The sequence below is a fragment of the Anolis carolinensis genome, chromosome 1 (assembly GCF_035594765.1).
Source record: "Anolis carolinensis isolate JA03-04 chromosome 1, rAnoCar3.1.pri, whole genome shotgun sequence".
Taxonomy (NCBI): domain Eukaryota; kingdom Metazoa; phylum Chordata; class Lepidosauria; order Squamata; family Dactyloidae; genus Anolis; species Anolis carolinensis.
This window is the reverse complement of record NC_085841.1, coordinates 11,798,540-11,822,581: the sequence shown is the minus strand read 5'-3', so window position 1 is coordinate 11,822,581 and position 24,042 is coordinate 11,798,540. Positions and strand designations below refer to the sequence as shown.

At 39.7% G+C, this 24,042-nt stretch overlaps 1 long non-coding RNA gene across 1 annotated transcript in view; it reads left to right on the top strand.

Moving 5' to 3' along the window:
• Window positions 1-5,252, top strand: part of LOC134296147 (uncharacterized) — a 41,321-nt gene extending 36,069 nt beyond the window's left edge. Inside the window, exon 4 of the long non-coding RNA XR_010002724.1 lies at window positions 5,123-5,252. This is a non-coding gene — a long non-coding RNA (uncharacterized LOC134296147). The remainder of the gene's footprint in view (window positions 1-5,122) is intronic.
• The last annotated feature ends 18,790 nt before the right edge of the window (window positions 5,253-24,042 follow it).

Here is a 24,042-nt window from a genome sequence, read left to right as displayed (position 1 = left end):
AGTACGGATTTTATTTTTAAAATATTTCTACCCCGCCTTTCTCTACCCCGAAGGGGACTCAAGGCGGCTTTACACATAGGCAACTCTTTGATGCTTAGAAACAATGTACAATTAAAATGAACATTTAAATAGAATAATAAAATACATTAAAACAATTAGAAACATTTAAACAATACAATCATAATTAATAATGTAATCCACAATCGTAATCTGGGCCATTCCTACAGTCACTGCATGTTATTCCATATCTATCTATTGCACAAGTTCTCCAAAGGCTTGGCCACAAAGCCATGTTTTTACTCTCTTACGGAAGGGCAAGAGGGAGGAGGCTGATTTAATATCTCTGGGGAGGGAATTCCATAGCTGAGGGGCCACCACAGAGAAGGCCCTGTCTCTCATTCCCACCAATCGTGCTTGCAAGGATGGTGGGACTGAGAGCGGGGTCTCCCCAGATGATCTTAAACTCCAAGATGGTTCATAGAGAGATATCTGTTCAGACAGGTAAGCTGGGCCAGAACCATTAGGGCTTTATAGGCTAACCAGCACTTTGAATTGTGCTCCATAGCAGACGGACAGCCAGTGGAGCTGACATAATAGAGGGGTTGTGCGTTCCCTGTATGCCGCTCCTGTGAGCAATCTAGCTGCCGCCAGCTGAACCATTTGAAGCTTCCGAACAGTCTTCAAAGGCAACCCCACATACAGAGCATTGCAGTAGTCAGATGATTTATTCTGGAGCCAGTGTCAACTTTTATGGAGAGGTGGCTCCCTAGGTAGGTACACCATTAAGCTGTACTGCAGGCATTGCAGAGGGATTGGCTTGTGCTTGCTGCTAAGGCACTTTTATTTTTTGATGTTAAGTGAGGGGCCAAGTTTTTCATATTATAGATGCTAGTCCTGAATAAAGATGAGAAAGCTCACAGGGAAAAGGATAGATTTGATAGAAGCACCCATACTTTTAACAGTTTCATACTATTTTAACTGTCATGGCTCCATCTTATGGAATCCTGGGATCTGTAGGAACAATTGTCCACTAATTGAATAATAACAATATATTAAATATCATTAAACATTGTATTATATACTTATACTATTTAGAAATCTCCCAGCTTCAATAAATCCTCGTCATAAATGATCCAAAGCAAGATTATTATCAGACTCTCAGAAAGTTAGATTTTTGGACTATTCCTTCCTGTCTTCTGAATCACCCTGCTAAAGAAAATTTTTATGAGAAATTATTTATGAAAGAGAACAAACAGCAAATCAGAAAAATAAAAATACTCCCATTAATTTCACCTTGTTCTTAATAGCTGGTTAAACTTGCAGTTAGTTTGATAAGAGATTCATGTAAAAACAAAGGAAAGAAAGGCATAAAAGCAGGAACACTTTCATGATGCAGGTTGAAGGTCTCCAGAAATAATACATTACTGTGCGTAGCGGGTTCCTTTACCAAAATAGAAGAGAAAGGTTGATGGGCTTTGCATCTGAAATGTAATTAACTCATCGGGGTGCAGTCATAATGAAAGTAAAATGCTCAAAATTACAGGCACGTATTGTGTTTTTGCTTTTGTTTATTTGCTTTTTTCAAAAAAAAGAAAGAGGAAAAGCAAATTCTAATGTGCATCTGATGGTTCAGGTCTGTCGATAGTCTGTGACATAGAATGTGTCCCTGTGATGCACAGTTATAACAGGTTGATACCACTTAAATGTCCTGGCTCCATCAAATGGAATTTGGCCATTTATAGTTTGGCATGGTACTAAAGAATTATAGTGCACAATCCTGAACTGCAACAGAATTCTCAAGCAGACAATTCTCAGTACAAGTAGAAAATCCTTTATGCTTGGAAACAGAAGTAATTCAAATTAATTGGCTTGAAAAAAAGAAATAATTCAAATATTTTGGAATTTGGAATACTTGCATGTACATAAGAAGATATCTTGGAGACGGGATTAAAATCGAAACATGACATTTATTTATGTTTCATATATACCTTATGCACTTAGCCTGAAAGTAATTTTATATACAATACTAAATTACGTGTATGGAAATTGAACTATTAGAAAGTGAAGGTGCTATGGATTTAACCAACCATGGGGCAAATTAAGAATTTGGGGTATTTCAGATTTTGGAAGTCAGGATAAGGGATATATTACGGATTGATGGTGATAAATGGAAGCTCTTAAGTGTGCCCACGGTCCAGAGTCACCTTCAGAACAATAACAGGCCACTCAGGTTTGCAGAACAAAAATACAGGAACTTTAGCAATTCCAAGAGATCAAAAAAGACAGCAGTATTTACAATAGTCCCTCTGATCGCTTACAGAAGTCCACAGTCATAAACAGTCCTTTCTCAGTCCACAAATCTGCTTCAGAGAAGAATACAGTCCTGGTTCTTCACCCTCTTTTCTCAGCAGCAAGCACACCTCAAAATAGCAAGGCCTCTCTGAGTACGCTGCTCTTTTTACCAGCAGTACTCAGTCAGCACTGGAAAAACTTGACCAAACTGGTTCTACAACAGCAGAACAGAAACAGTATCAAATCAATCCCCAGGTATTTGCAGGCTCTGCCAATTGGATTCATGCACTTCATTTTCCAGTTAACACACACAGCACAGTGCCTTTGCAAACCATGACAGGATACTCAATGTGTAATTTCCAAGCTATGAACCACCACATCCACACGATGAAGCCACAATGGCTAAAATGGTCTTAAAGTGATGAAAGGGTATATAACACAGATACACTTGAATGCATCTCTGCTGTGTACCATTTGCTACATGATATGCCTCCAATAAAGTTTATGCTGTAGTAGCAATGGCTATGTCTGTCATCATCCAGCATTGAAAGAATCCTCAGACAGGTTTGGTACTACTCCTAGGTATGCAACTAGACATCTGAAAGTATATGCAACTCCAGCCAAATAGTGATGAAACCCTACTATATGACTGGGATTTATGCCACCTGTAACTAAGACTTTATTTTCTAAAGACATTGCTTCCAACACTAGCAATGCTCCCTTTGGTGTCTCAATTTTCTTAGTGTAATTTAGCATACAATATCGTCTCCAGCATGTTCAGTGTTATAGAAACAAGAACTGGTGACAAAGTTTTAGTGGATACACCATTACCCCATGACAACAATTCCAGGAGTGAATTTCCCATCCTAGAGGCAAATTTCTCTTACTTCCTGTTGTCTCACCCCTATTCTAAGAATTATAGAATCATAGAATCATAGAATTGGAAGAGATCTCGGGGTCCATCCAGTCCAACCTTCTGCCAAGAAGCAGGAAAATCGCATTCAAAGCACCCCCGACAGATGGCCATCCAGCCTCTGTTTCTTTTTTTTTTAATAATAATTTTATTAAAAATGTTTCTAGTACATGTGTTTAAAAACTAAAAGGAAGGACCAAGAGAGAAAAGAAAAAGGGAGAGTGAAAGGGGAGGAGTGGGGAACAGTGGGAAGAGTTTGAGATGAAAAGGAGAAGAAAAGCCAAGAAGAAAAAAAATAAAGAGGAGAGAAGGGATAGAGAAAAATAAAAAAGAGACAAAAATAAAAAATAAAAAATAATAGTAATAATAGTAAAAAAGAAAAAAAGTAAAAGTAAAAAAAAAACAAACAAAAAAACACTTCCATTCATCTTTGTGATGATTTCCTGGCTATCTGCTTCCTCTTTCGAGATCTAAAGTTCATCTATGTCTGTTTTATTCTTTCTGATCTTTAATGGCGGATCTTCCACTCTCAGTCCTGTATATTTTCAAATTAAGATCTTTATTTTGATTTCCTTTAACCAGTCTTTGAGGAGGGTCCAATCTGTCCTTCTTATAGATCTACCTTGTGAGTTTGCTATCAGTGCTGTTAATCCTCCCACAAGGATGGTAAAAACATCAAAACATCTGGGCAACGTCCTTGCAGATGGCCAATTCTCTCTCACCAGAAGCGACTTGCAGTTTTTCAAGTCGCTCCTGACACAAAAAAAAGTGCTTTTAATTCGTCCATGTTCATTATCTCAATCATTTTTCCTATCCAGTCTCCTTTGTTTGGTATCGTACTTATTCTCCATGCCCTGGTGAAAACAATTCTGGCTGTGGTAGTGAGATTACGTAAAAGGTTTATCCGCATTCAAGCTCCAATTTGTATTTGTCATCCATAATAAGGAATACTCAGGTTTCTATGGTATTTTTAATTTTAACTTTTTTGGGACATTTTGTGAATTTCTTTCCAATATACCTTTGCTTTTTCACAAAGCCACCACATATGATGGAAGGTTCCGTAATTTCTTCCACATTTCCAGCACTTTATAGTTCAAGTCCTTAGAAAATTTAGCTATTTTCTGAGGTGTCATGTACCAGCCTCTGTTTCAAAGCCACCATAGAAGGATCCTCCACCACACGCCGGTGCAGAGAGTTCCACTGCTGAACAGCTCTCACAGTGAGGAAGTTCTTCCTCATGTTCAGGTGGAGTCTACTTTCCTGTAATTTGAAGCCATTGTTCCATGTCCTAGTCTCCAGGGCAGCAGACAACTATGAGTTGTTTGTAAGTTGGATGTTTGTAACTCGGGAACTGCCTGTATTGTAATTTTACAAGGCCTTTAGCTTTCCCTGTCAAAGAATAATGGTGCCTCACTAAACTACAACTCCCATGATTCCATAGCATTGAGTCATCCCAGTTAACATGGTGTCGGACTGTATGAATGGTACAATGTAGTACATCATATTATCTATTTTGTAAAGAGGTTACAAATAATTGTAGTGATTTTTAAAAACGTTTAATGTGGAGGTTTTGTTTCTATTTAATTATGCTTTAAGTGTGTATGTTTTAATGCAATTAACTTTTAATTTTTTGAAATAAAAGTTTGGTTTTATTTTTGTATTAATAGTTATTTTTTTTAAAGTTCTAAAGTATGTATCAGTTGCTGTGAGCCACTTGGAATTCTGTGCTGGAAGAAAGCTGAAATATGAATTATGAGAATAAATATATTCATAAACATGAGAAAGGTGGGATATAAATAAAGTAAATATTAATAAATAAATAATAAAATAGAAAGATAAAATAGAGACGTCATGATTTTTTCCAGGTATACAGCATAATGTTGAATTATGACTGTAATGGTCTCCTCTTTTTTGCAGGTTTCTGAAAATAGCAATGTGGGTGTGTGAATCTCAAATACATTAAAGGACAGCCTGCAAACCATGGTCAAGAAAACCAGCCATTTACATATTCACTGAATCATAAATCTTCTAGTACTTTGTGCATGCATTGATGGCACCTGACCCTTATTTCCCCCTTGCGATTGCTTTCAGAGAGACAAAGACAGTCTCAAAAGCAGCTTATTGCTTTCCCCTTCGGTAATATTTCACACATATCATGGTCAGCAACCAGGACATCGAAGTAACTTGGCTGCATCCAAGAAAGGAAATGTCATTGTCATTGTCTAATTTAAAGATCATGAGCAATTTGGAGATTGAGGCTCTAAGTTCCTCGCCTCTTTTCTGTAAGGAGAAGAGCCAGCTTTGGAATCCTTTGTATATTTGGGTTTGATCTGCCTGTCAGGCATTAATTAGGTTCGTGACAATCTTGCAGGACTGTCTTGCAGAAAGACAGCAAGAGTGAAAAATAAGCTGGGCTGACAAAGGACAAGCTTGACTTGCTTCCAAGCAAAGAAATCTATCATTAAGGAAAGGTTCAGTTTCCAAGTCCTTTGCCTTGCCTTGAAGGGCTGGAGTTGTGGGTAAGAAGGTAGCTGTATAAGCAAAAATGGTTGGAGCAAATTTTTGTAGTTCTGCACTAAAGTGCTGTACAGAATGCTGTACTGTGGAAAAAGCATCAAGCTCTTTCAGAGGGTAATAGTGAGTTTCAGAGATCAAGTTCTAACATTTAGATTATAGAATGGCTCTCTAACAACCTGAAGCACCCAGATATCAATTGAGGTGCCTTGACAGGAGGTTGGACTGGATGGTCATTGAGGTCTCTTCCAGGTCCACCAACCAGTGATGGCTTGCTTGAAGTGAGGGGAATATATTTCAAAGCAGGCATCTCCATGGAAGAGACTCCTCATGCATGGTGGGATTATTTTTGTACTATTTGTTTGAATATAGAGCAACAGAAAGCAAGCTGGCTTCATACTCAACATAACACCCTTTGAAACGTTTAAACTTGGCTCTCGTGCTATATCTTAACTATCTCTTCTTCAGGCTAACATACTCAGCTCAATAAGATACTTCTCACAGGGAATGGCTTCCAGACCTTTTATCATTTGGTTGCCCTATTTTGAACACATTTATTTATTTATTTGACAGCATTTTTATCCAGCCTTTCTCACCCGAGGGGACTCAAAGCGTCACCCGAGGGGACTCAAAACGATCTCTGACTTGCATTCTGGTAACCAGAATTGGTTACAGTATTCCAGGCAAAGTAGAATAAATATTAGATACTATTAAAAATGAACAGGCCAGCAGAACGTTGGATAAGCGAAAATGTTGGATAATAAGGAGGGATTAAGGAAAAGCATATTAAATGTCATATTACATTATGATTTTACAAATTAAGCACCAAAACATGTTTTACAACAAATTGACAGAAAAAGCAGTTTAATACATGGTAGCGTTATGTAGTAATTACGAATTTAGCACCCAAACATTGCAATGTATTGAAAACATTGGCTACAAAAACATTGACTACTAAAAGGCAGACTGCATTGAATAATCCAGAACGCTGAATAAGCAAATGTTGGATAAGTGAGACTCTACTGTACTTAGCTTGATCTAGACACTATTGATGTCTCCTGCAACCACATTGGCTTGCTTTGCTGTCTCATCACACTGTTGACTCATGTTTGGTTTGTGTCCTACTGAGACCCCAAGATCCTTTTCAAATGTATTGGTCTTAAGCCAAATGCCATCCATCCCATATCTCAGCATTTCTCTATTACAAGTCATAGCACTGCAATCTAGGATTAGTCTAGACAAGTCTGAAAACACAGAATCATCCTGAATTGACTCCTGGCTATCTTCATGAAGTTCCTTTACATCAGTGGTTCTCAATCTGTGGGTTTCCAGGTGTGTTAACTTACTACTCCCAGAAATCCTAGTCATTTTAACAGCTGTTAGGATTTCTGGGAGTTGAAGGCCAAAATATCTGGGGAACCACAGGTTGAGAACCATTGCTTTACATCCAGTGAGTTTCATGGGTTATTCTTGGTTAAAACTGCTTTGCTCTGCTTCAGGCGAAGTTGGGGAATGCTCCGGACAAAGTTTGCTTGGAACTCATGGAACAGCTGGATCAGCTCCTATTTGAAATGGTCCATTGTCCAAATGGAACACTTAACACTATCACCTTTCCTCTACATTCATCAATTCAGGGGAAAAGAAACAGATCATGCTGTTGCCAATCTGAGAAGTCTGTGTGAGGTCCTGGCCATAATGGAGACCCCATTCTGATATCAACAAAGATGCCTGCAGAACCAGGAATAATAAATAAATAAATAAATAAAAAAATAAATAAATAAAACTTTATTTATTTACCGCCCTATCTCCCTGAGGGGACTCAGGGAGGTTTCCAATCAAAATTTCAACATCCATTACATAGTCATCAATTGAAAGACAATATTAAAACAGATACAACTATACAATTAAAGCAGACAATAAATAACAATTACAACCCAGCCATAATCAAGAGGATAGGAATCATTAGCCAAGTATCCTAACAATGCAGTTAGGGATGGATGAATCTTATATAACATGTTTCAAGGCCAAAGGTCGGAGGTGTACAGAGTGAATTACTCAAAAACCTGCCAAAACCACCAGGTCTTCAGATCCTTACGAAAGGTGGATAAGGTAGGGATTGCCTGATCTCTTTTGGGAGTGATTCCAGAAGGTTAGAAGATTGGCCTTCTCTCTCATCCTGGTTGCAGGAATACTGCATGAGTCCCTGCAACAGCCAAGATCTCACATTCTGAACTTGCCATGGATTCATCGGCCAGTACAGAGTCAGCATCAGAAAAGTGGAGATCCACAGCTCAATCCAATGGTAAGCTACCATTGTGAAATGAAGAGTAACTGCCATGATACAGGTACTGTAGCTGAATATCTCAGCTCAAAATTCCCGTTATTCAATACTCTGAAAAGCAGATGCCTAATCATCCTACAATGGGGCTTCATGTGGAATTATTGCCTTCCTCACTGGGCTCATGATGCCAAACAGAAGTTCACCATCAAAGCAACCACAAAAGCCATTTGCCAGGGCAGGGAGAAGGAAGTCTCCATTTCAGAAAGAGGGCCCACTGGATATTAATTGCTGGGATGCAATCTGAACTGCATCATAAATGTCACGCTGAAACTGCGTGGAGTGAGGAAGGGGTGTCAGTTCCCTCTCTTCCTCCTCCCCCTCTTCCTCTGCACTGTTTCATTTAAAGGTGGGTAATACACATGGCGAATGAAGTGCTCTTCATCAATAATTTAGCCAGCAGTGGAGAGCCAAACTGCGCCAAAGATGCCAGGGGAGCAGCTAGCTCCCTGGTTTTAATGACACCAGCGGGGAGGCAGAGTGGGGCCAGTGCAAATCAACATTCATTGCACATCTGGGCATGTCGGTAGATGAAGATATCAAGGACTGAGCTGACAGGACAAAGGGTTTGGAAAAAAAAGGAGCGTAACCTAGAAAACCTTTACTTTGAATTCTTTGTATAAATTCAAGGGGGGGGGGGGATGACAGTTCCTAAGGTCATCTTGTGGAAGGGAAAACTTCAGTTCATCTAACCCAGAGGATTTTTATTAACTCTTTCCCTGTGCTATGTCGAAAGGGAAAGCGCAACTAAAGTTGGGATGAGACACTTTGCAATGTGCCGCCTTTTAAGTTTTCCAAATGGGGCTGTTTTAATGAGCAAAGTGTTAACATCTGTATGCCTGGCTTCATCTTCATAACCCTAATTACAGGGATGTCAAAGCCTTACCATTATTGAGGGTTGGCTAGGCTTGTTCTGCAGAGGTCTTGAAGGAGTTTAGATGTCTTTGTCATTTTCAAAGCACTTTACTAGGAGAGCTGCAGCCAGGTTTGGGGGAAAGGCATTGTTTTAGTTTACCAGTGTCAATCAGAATGATACTCTTGAATGTCTTGTTCTCAAGTCACACTGCAAAAGCCTTGCCTAGTTGATTATAAGATAGGAATCAATGGTTTCTCTCTCTCTCTGTCACTCCCCCTCTCTCCCACACACACACACACACACACAAAACACATTCTATTTATCTACCAAGAACAGCTAGGAAACAAGAGGTTTAAAAGTAGTGATGGAACATCTGTCTAACAGTATTAAAAACCTCTAACATTAGGACAATAAATAAAGAACAATACTCTGAAACAGCAGAAATTCAGACATGAAATAATCAGGGCCATCTAACACCTCTCAACAAAGGATTCCCCTAGGCAGGAATTAGCCAGGCCTTGAGCTGCAAGGCCGTTGAATGCTAATCAAGGTGATTAATTCCAACATTCACACTTGCCTCCAACAGATGAGTTCTTTCTCCCACCCTGGACCTTCCACAGTTATATAAACCTCCCTTGTCTAGTTCCCAACAGACCTCACAACCTCTGAGAATGCCTGCCATAGATGTGGGTGAAACGTCAGGAGAAAATGCTTCTGGAACATGGCCAGACAGCCCAGAAAATTCACAACAACCCAGTGATTCTGGCCATGAAAGCCTTCGACAACACAACTTCATGTTCACTAAAATAGTTTACAGACAAATGTGATTTCTGCTCTGTGAGCCTGCTAATGAAGGTGTATGGATCCTTTCCATTTCTTGTCATCAGGAAGAAAATGTGGACATCAAATTCAGTGTTTCTTCTCCCATTTTTTGAATTGTATATAATTAAATATTCATGATTAAAGCATTTTGAGTCCGGGTTTGGGGGGCAAACAAAACAAAAAAGGGAAGGAGAAGGAAGAGGCAACTAAACTAAGCATATTTGTATACTGCACATGGCAGAAACATGAACATAAACATGCATTAGTCAATGGGGGAAAATATATAAATATGTGTACATTAAAACTCACAAAGACAAATATACATTAGGGAAAGTGTGTACTGAAATATATGCAAAATTCAGAGCAGAGAAGTAGGGAAGTCTCACAATCTAACAAAGAACTTGAACCGGATGTGAATAGTTGAGATTTTGAAAATCAACAAAGCAAAACTCTCTCAGTTTTCATATCACTGCTATAACAATCCATGTATCCTGTGCTTCTTACAAGTCAGAAATACTGGTATTTTAAGATAATTCACTTAATTCCCCTTCATTTATATCTCTTTCCCCCCAATAATATTTTGAAGGCAACTTACAAATTATTAAAAGTGGTACAAATTAGAAACATAAAACACTGGCCAAAAATTGTTTGGCCAGTGATATTTATTTATTGTTAAATATCATGTATAGATGAAGCAACACAGCATTAAAAGCCCATACCAGTCAGTTTCTAAAGGCCTGACACAATAGAAATGTTTTATTTGCAATCAAAAGGCGATTATGAAAAGAGCATTCCGAGCCTCCCAAGGAAAGAAATTCCAAAAGCTGGAAGCAAAATGGGATAGAGGGAAGGGCCTCATCTGAAGCTCTTTGAGACCTAAGATAGAGAGACTTAGGCCCCTTCTACACTGCCATTTAATCCAGATCATCTGCTTTGAATTGAATTATATGAGTCTGACATATAATCCAGTTCAAAGCAGATAATCTGGATTTTATATGGCAGTGTAGAAGAAGCCATGTTCTTTCAAAATTTTATATGGCAGCGTAGGGGCCGGACTGTGGCACAGGCTGGTGAGCAGCCTGCTGCAATAAATCACTCATGACTATGAGGTCATGAGTTCGAGGCCAGCCCGTGGCAGGGTGAGCACCCGTCAATTAATTTTTTTTAAAAAAAATAGCCCCTGCTCGTTGCTGACCTAGCAACCCGAAAGATAGTTGCTTCTATCAAGTAGGAAATAAGGTACTACTTATAAAGTGGGGAGGCAAATTTAACTATTTTACGATGTTGGAATGAGAAAGTGCCGTCACAGTGGATGATGAAGCAGCTGCTCCCCCCTGTGGCCAGAATCGAACATCCCCTCAGGAGAAGGTTAAATTACCTCTGCGTCTGTCTCTGTCTCTGTTCTATGTGCATATGGGCATTGAATGTTTGCCCTATATGTATATAATGTGATATATAATGTATATAATGTTTGCCCTATATGTATATAATGTGATATATAGGGATATAATGTGATATATAATGTAATGCCCTGAGTCCCCTTTGGGGTGAGAAGGGCGGAATATAAATACTGTAAATAAATAAATAAACAAATAAATAAAATGCCTGATGTCAACCCATATAGGACTTTACCAGTACATTGAACTGTTCTTGGAACAGGGCAGCAGCCAATGGATCTGTTACAACAGGGAATTTGTATGCTTCTTATTACCGGTCTTAGTTAACAGTCTGGTTGTTTAAGCCAACTGATGTTTTTGACCACTTTGTGAACCATATTTCCAAACATGATACAACTCAGACTTTTATAGTCAGAACAGATTTTTCCAGGAACTGGTGCCATTTCCCTTTTCCATTCTAGCTCTCCTCCCCATTCCTTCACACTTCCTGATTCCCACATTGGACAAGAACTAAAAATCTTAGATGTTGCATTGCTCATTGGGCATTCCCCTCTCTGGCTAGTTTTTAGGAATCCACTCCTCTTTAATAAGTTCAATGGGCCCACTTCCAAGTTCTTTGGTATTTGCTACCAGAAGATGTGGCCAGGATCAGTAACTTGAATATCTTGAAATCAGAATTCGTTAGGAAAAAACCCACTATGAATTGTTAGTTATTTTGATAGGAAGGGGGACTCTGTATATATAGAAAGAACTAATGATGAGGAGCATTACTCACACAGAGATTTGCATTAAATTACAAAGTCCTTGGCCAAATCTCAGACAGACATTCTCAATACTTTCAAGATTTCATTGTGAGTACACATAATTGCCATGCATGAGTACCAACATGACATGGGAATTATAGCATAGGATAATGCCGTGGCATGACAAGATGAACCAAAGAGCAATATTCTTGCCTCTGACTCACTATTTTCACATTCCTTCCTCTCCAAGAAATAATCCAAAGATAGGACTCCATTGTAAAGAAAGATTGGCCAGATTTTGCAATGGAACAATGACCTGAATGTGCTACAAAATGCACAACTGAATGCTCATTCACATGCTGAACGGTGCATGGGGCTCTTCTATTGCAACTTTAAACTGAATATGGACATTTTTCAATGGACCAAAATGTCCAGCTGTTTTTGCAGGTGCGATTGAACATTTACTCATCAGTAGGATTGTAGTCATTGTTTCTAATCGCACCCACCCATTATGGCTTCCTTCTTTAGTCTCCCCTAATATCAAAACTCTCTTCCGCAGTTTCTTTCTCTGGTTGCTCTCTTTTTCCTCCTTCATTCTTACTACTCTCTTCCTTTCTCTCCCTACTCTTCCCACTCACTGAACCTCTAGTAGTGGAAAGAGGGTGTGCATTACTGCTTTCCACTACATGACCAAACAATGGAACACTTGAGCATTTTCAGGAAAAGATGATTGGTACTTTGTTTATTTCAGATACATCTCCTACTGGGAACTAGGCCTGTGTATTTAGGCTCAACCTTGATCTTTTTCTGTTGGCTGGATACTGGTAGATGCCTGTATCCATTTTCATGCACCTCCTGAAAATGGGTGAGTAGCCGGATAGCCATTTTTATATCGCAGCCAGAAAATACGGCCAGATCCGTCCCATTGTCGGCAATGGGAGGGCTCACCAGGCTCCCCTTTCCATCATTTTAGGCAATGGCATTGTTGTTAATGTGGGATTTGTGTATTGGTAGTGTTTAAATGCAATTTGTGTCTTGCCTGTATTGCATACTGATTGCATCATCCAGAGTGTGCTATAGTCTGTAAAGAGTTAATTACTGAGAAGCTGTGATGACCTTGATGTGTGGCTGGAACAGGGAGTGTCCAGACACAAGTGTGTATGCATTACTGATTGCATCTGTTTCAGTTCTGTTCTGAGTTAAGTCCTGTGTTCGTCTATTGTCTGCAAGCCTGTTTGTCTTGATTATTGCTGAAGTCAGTAAAACTTTGTATATAGTTTTACCAACGTCTCTGGGTGTCTCTTTGTTCTGCGTTCCACTGATTCCATCCAACTACTGCTGCGCTGCAATTACTCTGATAATTGTTTGTCCTTATATCCTTCATTAAGACCTAGATTTAAAAAATCAGTGTTAAGATACTACTCTTTCTGTGATCCTTTCCCTTTGGGCTGTAGAGGAGACCTGGGTTTAAAGCAGTGGTTCCCCCAAAAGGTATTTAGCCATTGGTTTAATGAAAGGGCTTAAGAGACTACTCTTTCTGCGATCCTTTCCCTTTGGTCTATAGAGGAGACCTGGGTTTAATGCTTCATTAAAGCTGTTTCTACTTTCTACTCTAGAGAAGAGGTTACTAGGTGGTAGTAGTTTTCTGAGACTGAGGATTTTTTGTTTGCTGGGATTACTATTATTATTATTATATTGTATGACACAGCAAACAAGATAGATATGCTGGATTTCATATCACAAAATCACAAGTCGAACACTTCCCAAGTGTCTAGGACTGTGTGATGTATTTTCGGATGATGCAAGCAGATCCCAGTAGGGTGGCCTTTTGCAGTTGGCAGATCGTAATTTTGTCAATGTCTATTGTTTCCAAATGCCGGCTGAGATCTTTTGGCATGGCACCCAATGTGCCCATCACCACTGGGACCACCTGCACTGGTTTCTACCAGAGTCAATGAAGTTCAATCTTGAGGTCCTGAGAGCGGCTGAGTTTTTCCTGTTGTTTTTCGTCAATGCAACTGTCACCTGGCATGGCAACATCAATGATCCAAACCTTTTTCTTTTCCAGTTATTATTATTATTATTATTATTATTATTATTATTATTATTATTATTAATCTTTTAGAAGTATTTGCTGAAGGAGAGGAAGAGAGGAGAAAAAGAAGCTAAAAGGGTGACTCTCCAAGCCCCCAAACCCTATTCACCCATCCCGCATGTTCCCAACTCCCAGTCAGTCCCACTAAATAAAAAGGATCAAGAAAAGGAAAAACAAAAAGATTCAAGAGAGAGGCCAAGCCAGAAGCCAAGCCAAAAAATACACTGAAGCCAGGACATAACCGTGATGCCATATAGGGAAGGAGGAGCCAGTATCGGCTGCCACGTGGTCCTGTTACGGACAGAAAAATATGACAGCTGGGCCCTTGCCGTTACGGCCAATTGGCAGAGCCAAAGAAGCTGGATTAGCCAAAGGAAACTGACCACTCTGAATCTGTGCACAAGCTTACTAGGAACTAGGTTCTTTATATAACTTTATAGTAGATGGTTAAGGCATTGAAATTGTTCAAGATTTTCCATGACTCTGCTTAATCATAAGTCAGGATGGAGATCTCAGTCAAGAAATTAGAAGACTAGGACTTGGAAGGATCGCTATGAAAGAATTAGACAAAATCCTGAAATCTAATGATATATCAATGGATACCAAAGGTAGGATGGTCCATGCCATTGTACTTCCCATCTCTATAAATGGTTGTGAAAGCTGGACAGTGGAGCAAGCTAACAGGAAGCAAATAAACTCATTTGAAATGGGACACTAGAAAAGAAGTCTGTTAATACTATGTACTGCTAAAAAGGCAAATAAATGAGCCCCAGAGCAAATCAAGCCAGAACTCTCCCTTCAAGCCCAGATGCCTAAACCAAGACTGCTATACTTTGGCAACATTATGAGAAAACATGACTCCAGAGAAAAGACAACAATGCTTGATAAGACAAAAAGCAGTAGGAAAAGAGCAATATCTCATTCCAGGTGAACAGACTCAGTCAAGGAAACCACATTCCTGAAACTGAGTAGGGATGATGGTGAATGATTGTAGTTCTCCAAAATCCAGATAGGCTCCTTTATCTATCTACTGGCAGTGCTCTAGATTGAGGGTCCATACAATTGTCAGTTACTTCACTGCCCATGATGAAATGCCGTTATGTTTAGCCTGGGAAGGAGAGGGTTAAGAGGCAACATGAAAGCTATCGTCAAAAAGTCATATGGAGGATGGGGCAAATGTATTTTTTGTAATTAGTGAGAACAGGACCTAAGCCAACTGGTTCAGATAATTACTGGTAGAAGGGGGATTTCAACAAAGCCATAGGAAGATCTTCTGATGCTAGAAGAAACTCCTTGACAGTGGAACAGACTTACCCTGCTGAACTTTCCTTTTTTAAAGCTATTTTAGTGAATCCTGGATCAAGAAAGATGAGGCAACGTGTGTTGGCTCCTAGCTGTACTGCATTCTTTTTGAGGTCCATTTCAACTCTGTGATTCTATGATTATTGTCATAATGACATATTACCTAATCATTTGGGTTTCTTGGGGTATATGAGATAAATAGCAAGGTTAGCCTCACTTGGCTACAGTCCAGCCACACACAAACTGGACTGAACACAGAGATTAATTTCACTAGTAGTACTATCCCCCTCATATTAAAAAAAATTCAAGGGATACAGAATATGGCTGGCCCATAAAATACAATGAGCGGGTTGCGGCTATCACTGCCATGCCCTACTTGAAAATATGATGCCTGTGCCATTCTGTCAAATGGTAGGGAATGGCCTGGAGACACTGGCTTTTGTCCTTGTTCTCTCTCTTTCTCTCAACCTTTTCCTCCCTTCTTCCCTTCCTCTCCCAGTCTCTGCCCCATGATGGTTTGGAGAGAAGTGCACCATTAAAAATATTAATAATGCAACTTTTTAATTTTAATACTTCAACTCATTCCCTCTTTGCTTAGCTCTGCAAAACCTGCTCATTGAATGGGTTTGAAGCCTACCCTGTGAAAAGCTGACTATTTATATATTTGATTCTTTAAAAGCAATTAGGAATACAAAGCAGATGGTACGGCATTGTAGATTTCCCCTTTCATATTGCTTAAACACTAGAGATCAATAAGTCTAATATAAACAGATGATTTCCATAGCAGGGTTTTATAATTAGCTGGCACTGAATGTGTCCAAACTCTAAAATAATTAGCAGAAGCATGTGGCACACCATTAAAACCTTGTGGCTTGTCTGCATTTACATTTATAATTATTAAAGTTAATTATGATGCTTGTGGTATGGTTCCAAGCTCCTTTACAAGTTAGATTAAATATTTTTTCCAGCCCTACTTTTGCCTCTTCAGTAACCTTCCCTGGGCCCTCAGTGAAAATTCCCCAGCAACCTCATGGCAATGCCAGGGGGCAATGAAGGCTTTTATTTTAATGCCAGACAGCTGTTCGTCTGACCGAAAGCCCTATATTTTAAAGAGAACATTACATGAGAGAATCCAAGGGACTGCCGTGTTGATAGTGTTGGGCCTGGTTAGAGATTAGCGTGTTAAAACCATGATTACACTTGGGTTTGCTACCCTTTAAACTGGAATATTAAGTGGTTTTTGAAGATGAAGTAAATAAATAAATCCCAAAGAACCAGAGCAACATTCGCAGTGGGGCAGGAATGCTGCCCTTCTTTTGTGTTCAGACCACACACACTAATTTCTCAGGACCCTGTATATTTCAGGTTATGATAAAAATATCCAAATGAGTTTACAAGAACAAAGCAGCATTCTTGAAATTTTATCTTCCGAGTCCCTCATGATTATTCCTCATCTTCCTTTCTCTGAAAAAAAAAATCTATGCCCTCTCCTAAATACATACACGTATACACACACCACCAACTGCAGTGGATGGCTCCCATCTCAATAAAGAAGCATATCCACTCCAGGTTTTAATCTAAGCTTTAAATGAACTCTCCAAGGTTCTGAGCTCTTGTCCCAAGTAGTTTCAGCACCTCGGATAGTTCATTTAAAACCAGTCAAATACTAGAATGGATTCACGGACCTACTGGCATGGAAGTCACCCACTTTAGTTGTGCTCCGTGCCCTGTATCCAACAATGTCATCCTGGTGAGACAAGGTCAGATGTGCTGCGCAGTTTCAGAATGTCTGCAAGGATGTCACTCAATATAGTTTTCTGAGCACAACTGCAGAAGAGCTTGTGTAAGCCACACAAACTCTCTGGCACAGCTCTGCACATTGCTAAACTGGTGTTTTAAATTGTTACAGTGGGTTGGACAACTGTAGTAAGCACAAGAGGCCATTTTTATCCTTTTTTCATGTCAGGAGTGACTTGAGAAACTGCAGATTTTTTCTGGTGTGAAACATTTGGCCATCTGCAAGGACATTGCCCAGGGGACACCCAGATGTTTTGATGTTTTACCATCCTTGTGGGAGGCTTCTCTCATGTCCCCACATGGAGCTGGAGCTGATAGGGGGAGCTCATCTGTGCTCTTCCTGGATTCAAACCAGAAACCTTCAGGTCAGCAACACAACCTTCAGGTCAGCAGTCCTGCCAGCTGGGGGGCTACATATTTTTATCCTTATAAGATGCTATGCCATATCATTCTCTTGATCTAAAGTTTACAATTTAATCAACAATTCCAAGAGAAAGTTATTTTCAGTTGCTATTTCCATGATGCATTGGGGGGGGGGGGGGGGATTGTCTCTGGTACTAAAGGTTTTGAAGTGAAACCAGTCCCAAAAAGTAAAATGAGAGGAATTTTGGAAGCATCTTGAATAATTTTGGAGGCATCTTGGTAAAAGTTGTACATACATGCTTGGTTAATTTCCACCCTGTTTTAGAAGGTCAGAGTGTGCAAATATTGGAAGTTAATAGAGTAGTGAGTGAATCAACGTGTATTCATACTGTGTAATTAATGCAGTTGGAGACTACTTTATTCAGATTTGCTCAATGCAATGAAATACTGGGAGCTGTAGTTTGGAGAAGTACCAGTGTGCTTTGGCTGAGAGAGATAGAGACTTTGTAAAACTACAGATCTCATAATTGCATACAGAGCCAGGGCAGTTAAAGTTGTGCCAAACTGGCTGGGATTTCTGGGAGTTGTAGGCCAAAATTATCTGGGGATCCCAGGTTGAGACCCATTGGTCTAATGGCAAAGATTATTCAGATTTTAGAACACTTCTCATTAGAGTTTCTCAACACTCAAAAAGTATTTTTCATCACTTTTAATATATTTTTTTAAAATTTTCTTTTCATTTCTAATCACAAGTATTTTACTTATCCAGACATGAAATGGAACACTGGTTGACTTCTCCTATTGCCTTTAAGTTCTGTTCTTTGCTGTTTTAATTTGCACCTTCATTTCAAGATATTTTAAAAATCATATTTCAGATGTGTTCAGAATTTTATAAACAGTGAGATGTAATCTCCCTAAACAAGTAATATTTTTGCCCCAGCAAAGCTTTGACTTCTCCTTACATACTTATTTGTTTCTATCCTACTCCCCATCCTATTCATCTGTGTTTTCTGTGTAACAGCATGTTGATCAGACAATTGTTGGCTCACATTCCTATTTTTTCCAGCTTGAACCAAACCTGGGATGTCTGGAACGTGACAAGGTAGCGGTGAGCCTGCCAACTCTGGTCAGTTAGCAAATTTATTTTCTTCTCCGAGACTGATGATAAAATTGTCATGAGGCAATGCTCCAGCAGACCCAAATGCTGCCAACCCACAGATGTAGGGCTGAGAAGCCACCTTGTAGCCAAGAGTTCCATAAGGAAAACAGACAGTGATTCCACTAACTTTATTCACCCTGCATTGCACGTCCTCTTGTTAATGATCCAATATGACCTCCTTCTCCTCTCCTGAGGATGTTTAATTGTATTTTTAACTGGTTTTTCCCTTCCCTGACATCCTCTTTCGCCTTGAACAAAGCAAGGTCATTCCAACTTGCTAAATTTTTCATGGAAGAGATATATAATTGCACAAATCATTGTATGCTTCCATACCTTGGTTCTGTGATGAAACACAATGGAGGCTGTGGTCAAGAAATTGGAAGAAGACTAAAAATAATGCCTACAGGCCAAATAATGTGGACTCACCTATCAGCTGCTGTGGGAGCTTCATATAGTGCATGCCTAAATTTGCCATAGATGCACTGCATCCGTCTGTTAATCCAGCTTAAGGGGGGACATGATTTATTCAGGAATTTCCAGAAAGCTTCAGAGTGATCCCAGAGTGATGGAGGTATGGACAAATGGATTAGGCTGGATCTGACCCAATCCACTGTCCATATATCCAGTATACCCACTGCTGCATTACTGGCCAAAAGCTGCTCCCTCAGAGAGGCATGTTGGTGATCTTGCTTCCGGTGAGGTCACAACAAGGCCATAGGTAAAGGTAAAGGTTGTCTCCTGACATTAAGTCTAGTCGTGTCCGACTCCTGGAGTTGGTGCTCATCTCCATTTCTAAGCCAAAGAGTTGGCATTGTCCATAGACACCTCCAAGGTCATGTGGCTGCCATGACTGCATGAAGTGCTGTACTTTCCCACTATTGATCTACTCACATTTACATATTTTCAAATTGCTAGGTTGGCAGAAGCTGTAGCTAATAGTGAGAGTTCACCCTGCTCCTTTGATTTGTACTGCTGACCTTTCGATCAATAGCTCAGCGGTTTAACCCGCTGTGCCACTGGGGGCTCCTGACAGGGCCATATGAGAAGGAAAAGTAACACTTTCCAGATGCTCTACAAATAAGCTACTTATGGTCAGCATGAGCCTACGATTGGCATCCACATGTCCCTTCCTTCTCCTGAGGTTGAGACCATGCTATGCTTTGGGAGGAGGATGAATGATCTCCACCATGGCCATCCTTCCTCCCGAAGCTAGCCTAGACACCACATGCACTTTCACACATCAACCCAACACTTTGGAAAGAGGGGAGCAGCTTCCTGAATAAAGTTTAGACCTTCACTGTCAGAGACTTTGCTGTCTGAGGTATAGCTGCCCATATTTACTTCTGTCACCCTTCCAGCAGCCAATCTTTGCCACTGGAAGTGGTTAGAGTCTCATGAAATCTACCTCATGTAGTGAATCTACAAGTCATGAATATACCCAAGCCTTAGCCATGCCTAGCTGAATTCTATGGCCACTTGTGTATAGATGTTTTCAAAATAACCTTCTTGTTTCCTTTGGCGCAATTTTTCAGTCTTCTGTAGTTAAAGCACCTGCCAGATGTTTGAAACTGAGTAAGTATTTCTGGCACCCAGTCTCCAGTGGCATCATCAATCACGGCTATCTAGAGTGAACCAAGGAGACTGTGTGCCAAAGCATACCTTTGCTCAGTGCCTCTTGCTGTTACAAATAGATCCAGAAGAATACCAAGCATCAGCTACTTTTGTTGCCATCATGGCAAAGATAATGGGTCATTTAATGACATTTTCTGGACTTGCAAATGTTCCTAAGAATTTTAAGTGCCCTAGAAACTTCATTGTGCAAAATCCTTTGATCAGGTCAATAAAGAGTCATGCAAACCAATGTTTATTCTATCCCTTCCCATCTTCCATCATTAACCTCAATATTTTGGTGTTAAAAAATCAGCATTGTTATTTTGTCAGATCCATTTTGCTCATTTATAAAACTCATGCTTACTTCAGACACCTGTCCATATGAAGGGTAATGAACTTGTTACATAGGTCGTACAATATACAGTCAATTACAGAAGTCCAGCCATCAGGTTAGGACTCCAGTTCTATAAATAAAATATATATTCATTGGTCACTTATATATCTGCAACTAAGGGAATGTCTATACATTATGATTAATGCAGTTTGACCCCATTTTAACTGTCCTTGCTCAATGCTATGGAATTCTAGGATTTGTAGTTTGATGAAGCACCAGCACTTTTTGGCAGAAAGGGCTGAAGAAATTGCAAAATTACAACTAAAGTGATTCCATAGCACTGAGCCATGGCAGTTAAAGTGGCATCCTAAGTAACATCTCCTGACCTAACCTTCTCCAGCCTAACTTAAGAACCAAAAATTGAATCAGACAACAGAGGGCAATTCAGCTTATCATCAATATAACACAAGTGCCCCCCTAACACACACACACTTCACCACTAAATGAAAGTGCAACAAGGACTTGTGACAAAGATCCTGCTTCTGATTGTCACTTGCTTGTGGGAGAGGGGTAAAACACATACCTCTTTGTGCCTGACAAAAATGGAACTCTTTTGTCCATACTACCTTCTGGCACTTAAAAGTGACCTTGAATAGCGTTAACAGAGTTACAGTACAAACCCACCCAATTTTCATGGCTAACATGCACATTGGAAGATAATTATTTAATTGCATGGGATGCAATTCTTGATATCAAAAGTGTTAATTTTGAAATGTAATTTGTGCAGAAAATTTTTTAAGAGAAGGAGAAATGTATTTCACTGCTGACTGTCATGTAAAACCAAAATCTTCAGATAACTGCAGAATGGGATGAATGTTTGTATTAACATGTGAGCAAGGGTCAGAGATGAGATTTGGACTGATTTGCCCATATGTGGTTGGAAGAATACAAGTTGCTGTTGTTATCTGCCATCAAGTCGATTTCAATTTTTGGTAACCCTATGAATGAGATACCTCCAAGTGACCCTATCATCAACCACCCTGCTCAGGTCTGCAGATTCTAGGATGTGTCTGCCTTGATTCAATCTATCCATATGGAATGTGGTCATCCTCTTTTTCTTTCCTCATCAATCATTATTGTTTTTACTAGTGAGTCATGTCTTCTCATGATGAGCTCACAGTATTATAGTCTCAGCTAAGTGATCTTGGCTTATAGCAGTGTTTCTCAACCTGTGGGTCCCCAGATGTTTTGGTCTTCAACTCCCAGAAATCCTAACAGCTGGTAAACTGGTTGGGATTTCTGGGAGTTGTAGGCCAAAACACCTGGAACCCACAGGTTGAGAACCACTGGCTTATAGGGACAATTAACCTGACCTAGTATTCACTTATTTTTGGTTTTAGCAGCCCATGATTTTTGTAGAACTCTTCTCTAACACTGTATATCAAGGCATACAAGAGCAGGAAGAACTTTTTATCTACTTCCAGAAGGAGAGACAAAAAATAAGGCATTATCTAATACTGTCCACATAAGAATTTTGCTTGTAAGTTTTCTTCAGTTGTTTAAAATATCAGTTGAGCAATTAGAAATATAGTTTCAGCAATCAATGAAAAGAAAATGTGAACACAGCAAATATAAGATTTCTGGGCATTGATGAGTTTTAATGTTTCTGTGATGCTAGAAATTTGGAGAATGAAGAAACTTTTATTTTTAAAAGCAGACTTCTTATTTTGGGGGAACGTAAACCTCATCTTGGTTACCTAGTAGGTATATCCTGAGCTTCTGAATCATTTCAGTGTGTGTGTTTGCTTTTACATTAACCAATATTCTACATCTTTTCCCATCTGTGGTCCTAATCAATGCTACAGGTCAAGTTGAAAAAAAAACCAGCCAGACTGAGAGATCCATACATGTTTAAACTACTTTGATGCAAAGTATTGATCAAAAGAGCACAACCACACCGGGGGTGCTGGCTACTTAATGGGCATTCTCTCCCTTACCCCCTCCCACTCTTTGCTTCAACACAACCTCCAACAACCTCCGTTCTTTTTGTTTGGGTATATAACTTTGCACAGCCAAACAAAGCAGCATAGATCAGACAGAGGCTAAGCATCTGGGTCAAGCATAAGAATAACTCAATACAAATAATAGATCCAAGGATACAGACAAGTTCTGAATTTCCAGGATTCCAGCAGTACATGGCTGTCATAATTCATTTTTGTTCCATCTGTAGTTATTTGAAGTATTATCCTCATGCCTTTATCCTTCTGACTATGTATGGAGTGGCCAAAGAACTATTTAAATCTTGAACTACTCAGAACTATGCTGAGGAAAGTCCTGCTAATGGCCTCTAAGAAATATGGAGATTATTTCCATCATTTGGGGAGATGGGAGCATGCCCTCTGGGGTCTTTCTTTATCTCAAAATGGCCCTAAATCTTTACTAGGGGTCATGAGGGCATTTCTATCATGCAACCAAACCAGTCAACCCTCCAAGAGAGTCATCAATTGCTTGGATAGGGTCGAAGAAAGCAGCACAACCTCACTTCCAATATGGCATCTATATGAGTTAGTAAAGGTAAAGGTTTCCCCTGACGTTAAGTCCAGTCATGTCCAACTCTGGAGGTTGGTGCTTATCTCCATTTCTAAGCTGAAGAACCAGCATTGTCCATAGACACCTCCAAGGTCATGTGGCCAGCATGACTGCATGGAATGCTGTTACCTTCCCACTGGAGCAGTACCTATTGATCTACTCACATTGGCATGTTTTCGAACTGCTAGGTTGGCAGAAGCTGGAGCTAACAGCGGGCGCTCACTCCGCTCCTCGGATTTGAACCTGGGACCTTTCGGTCTGCAAGTTCAACAGCTCAGCACTTTAACACACCCCTCCATTAGTTTACATAGCATGAGTTCAGAAACATTAATACACACACTTTTTAAAAAGGAGATCATTCCAGTTATTGACTAGATCAAAAGGTGTAAAACACACATTTGATGTCTGCTTTCCCATTCTCTTTCAACTGATGATGTCCTAAGTTGATGTAAGGTATCAGTTTTGTCAGTTGTGACTTGAAAGCTGACTTCTGTATTTTGAACCAGTATGTATTTGATGCCAGAAACATTTCAGAAAAATAAAGTCTGGAAAAGCTTAGTAAGTTTTTTTTTTCCTGAACTATCTTGAGTCTTGTAAGATGTTTGTCCATATGATGTGACTAGAGTTGGATGTGACAGAGTTGCCTCAGGGCTCTGGATGATGGGAACATCTCATTCCTTTCTTGTCCTACACATCTTCAAGACATGTGTAATAAAAATGCAAAATTACCTGAATACCCAAGCTACTGTATATCCAAAACTTCATTTCCAGCATCCAAGCATAGCTGCGTAATGGAGGTTCAGCAATTGTGACCATTTTTGTCCTATTGCAAATCCCCAGTGAGAGGAGAGATATTAAATCCATTGGATTTGCCTACATATTTATCTACACTGAATACTTGATTTGATTAATTTAGT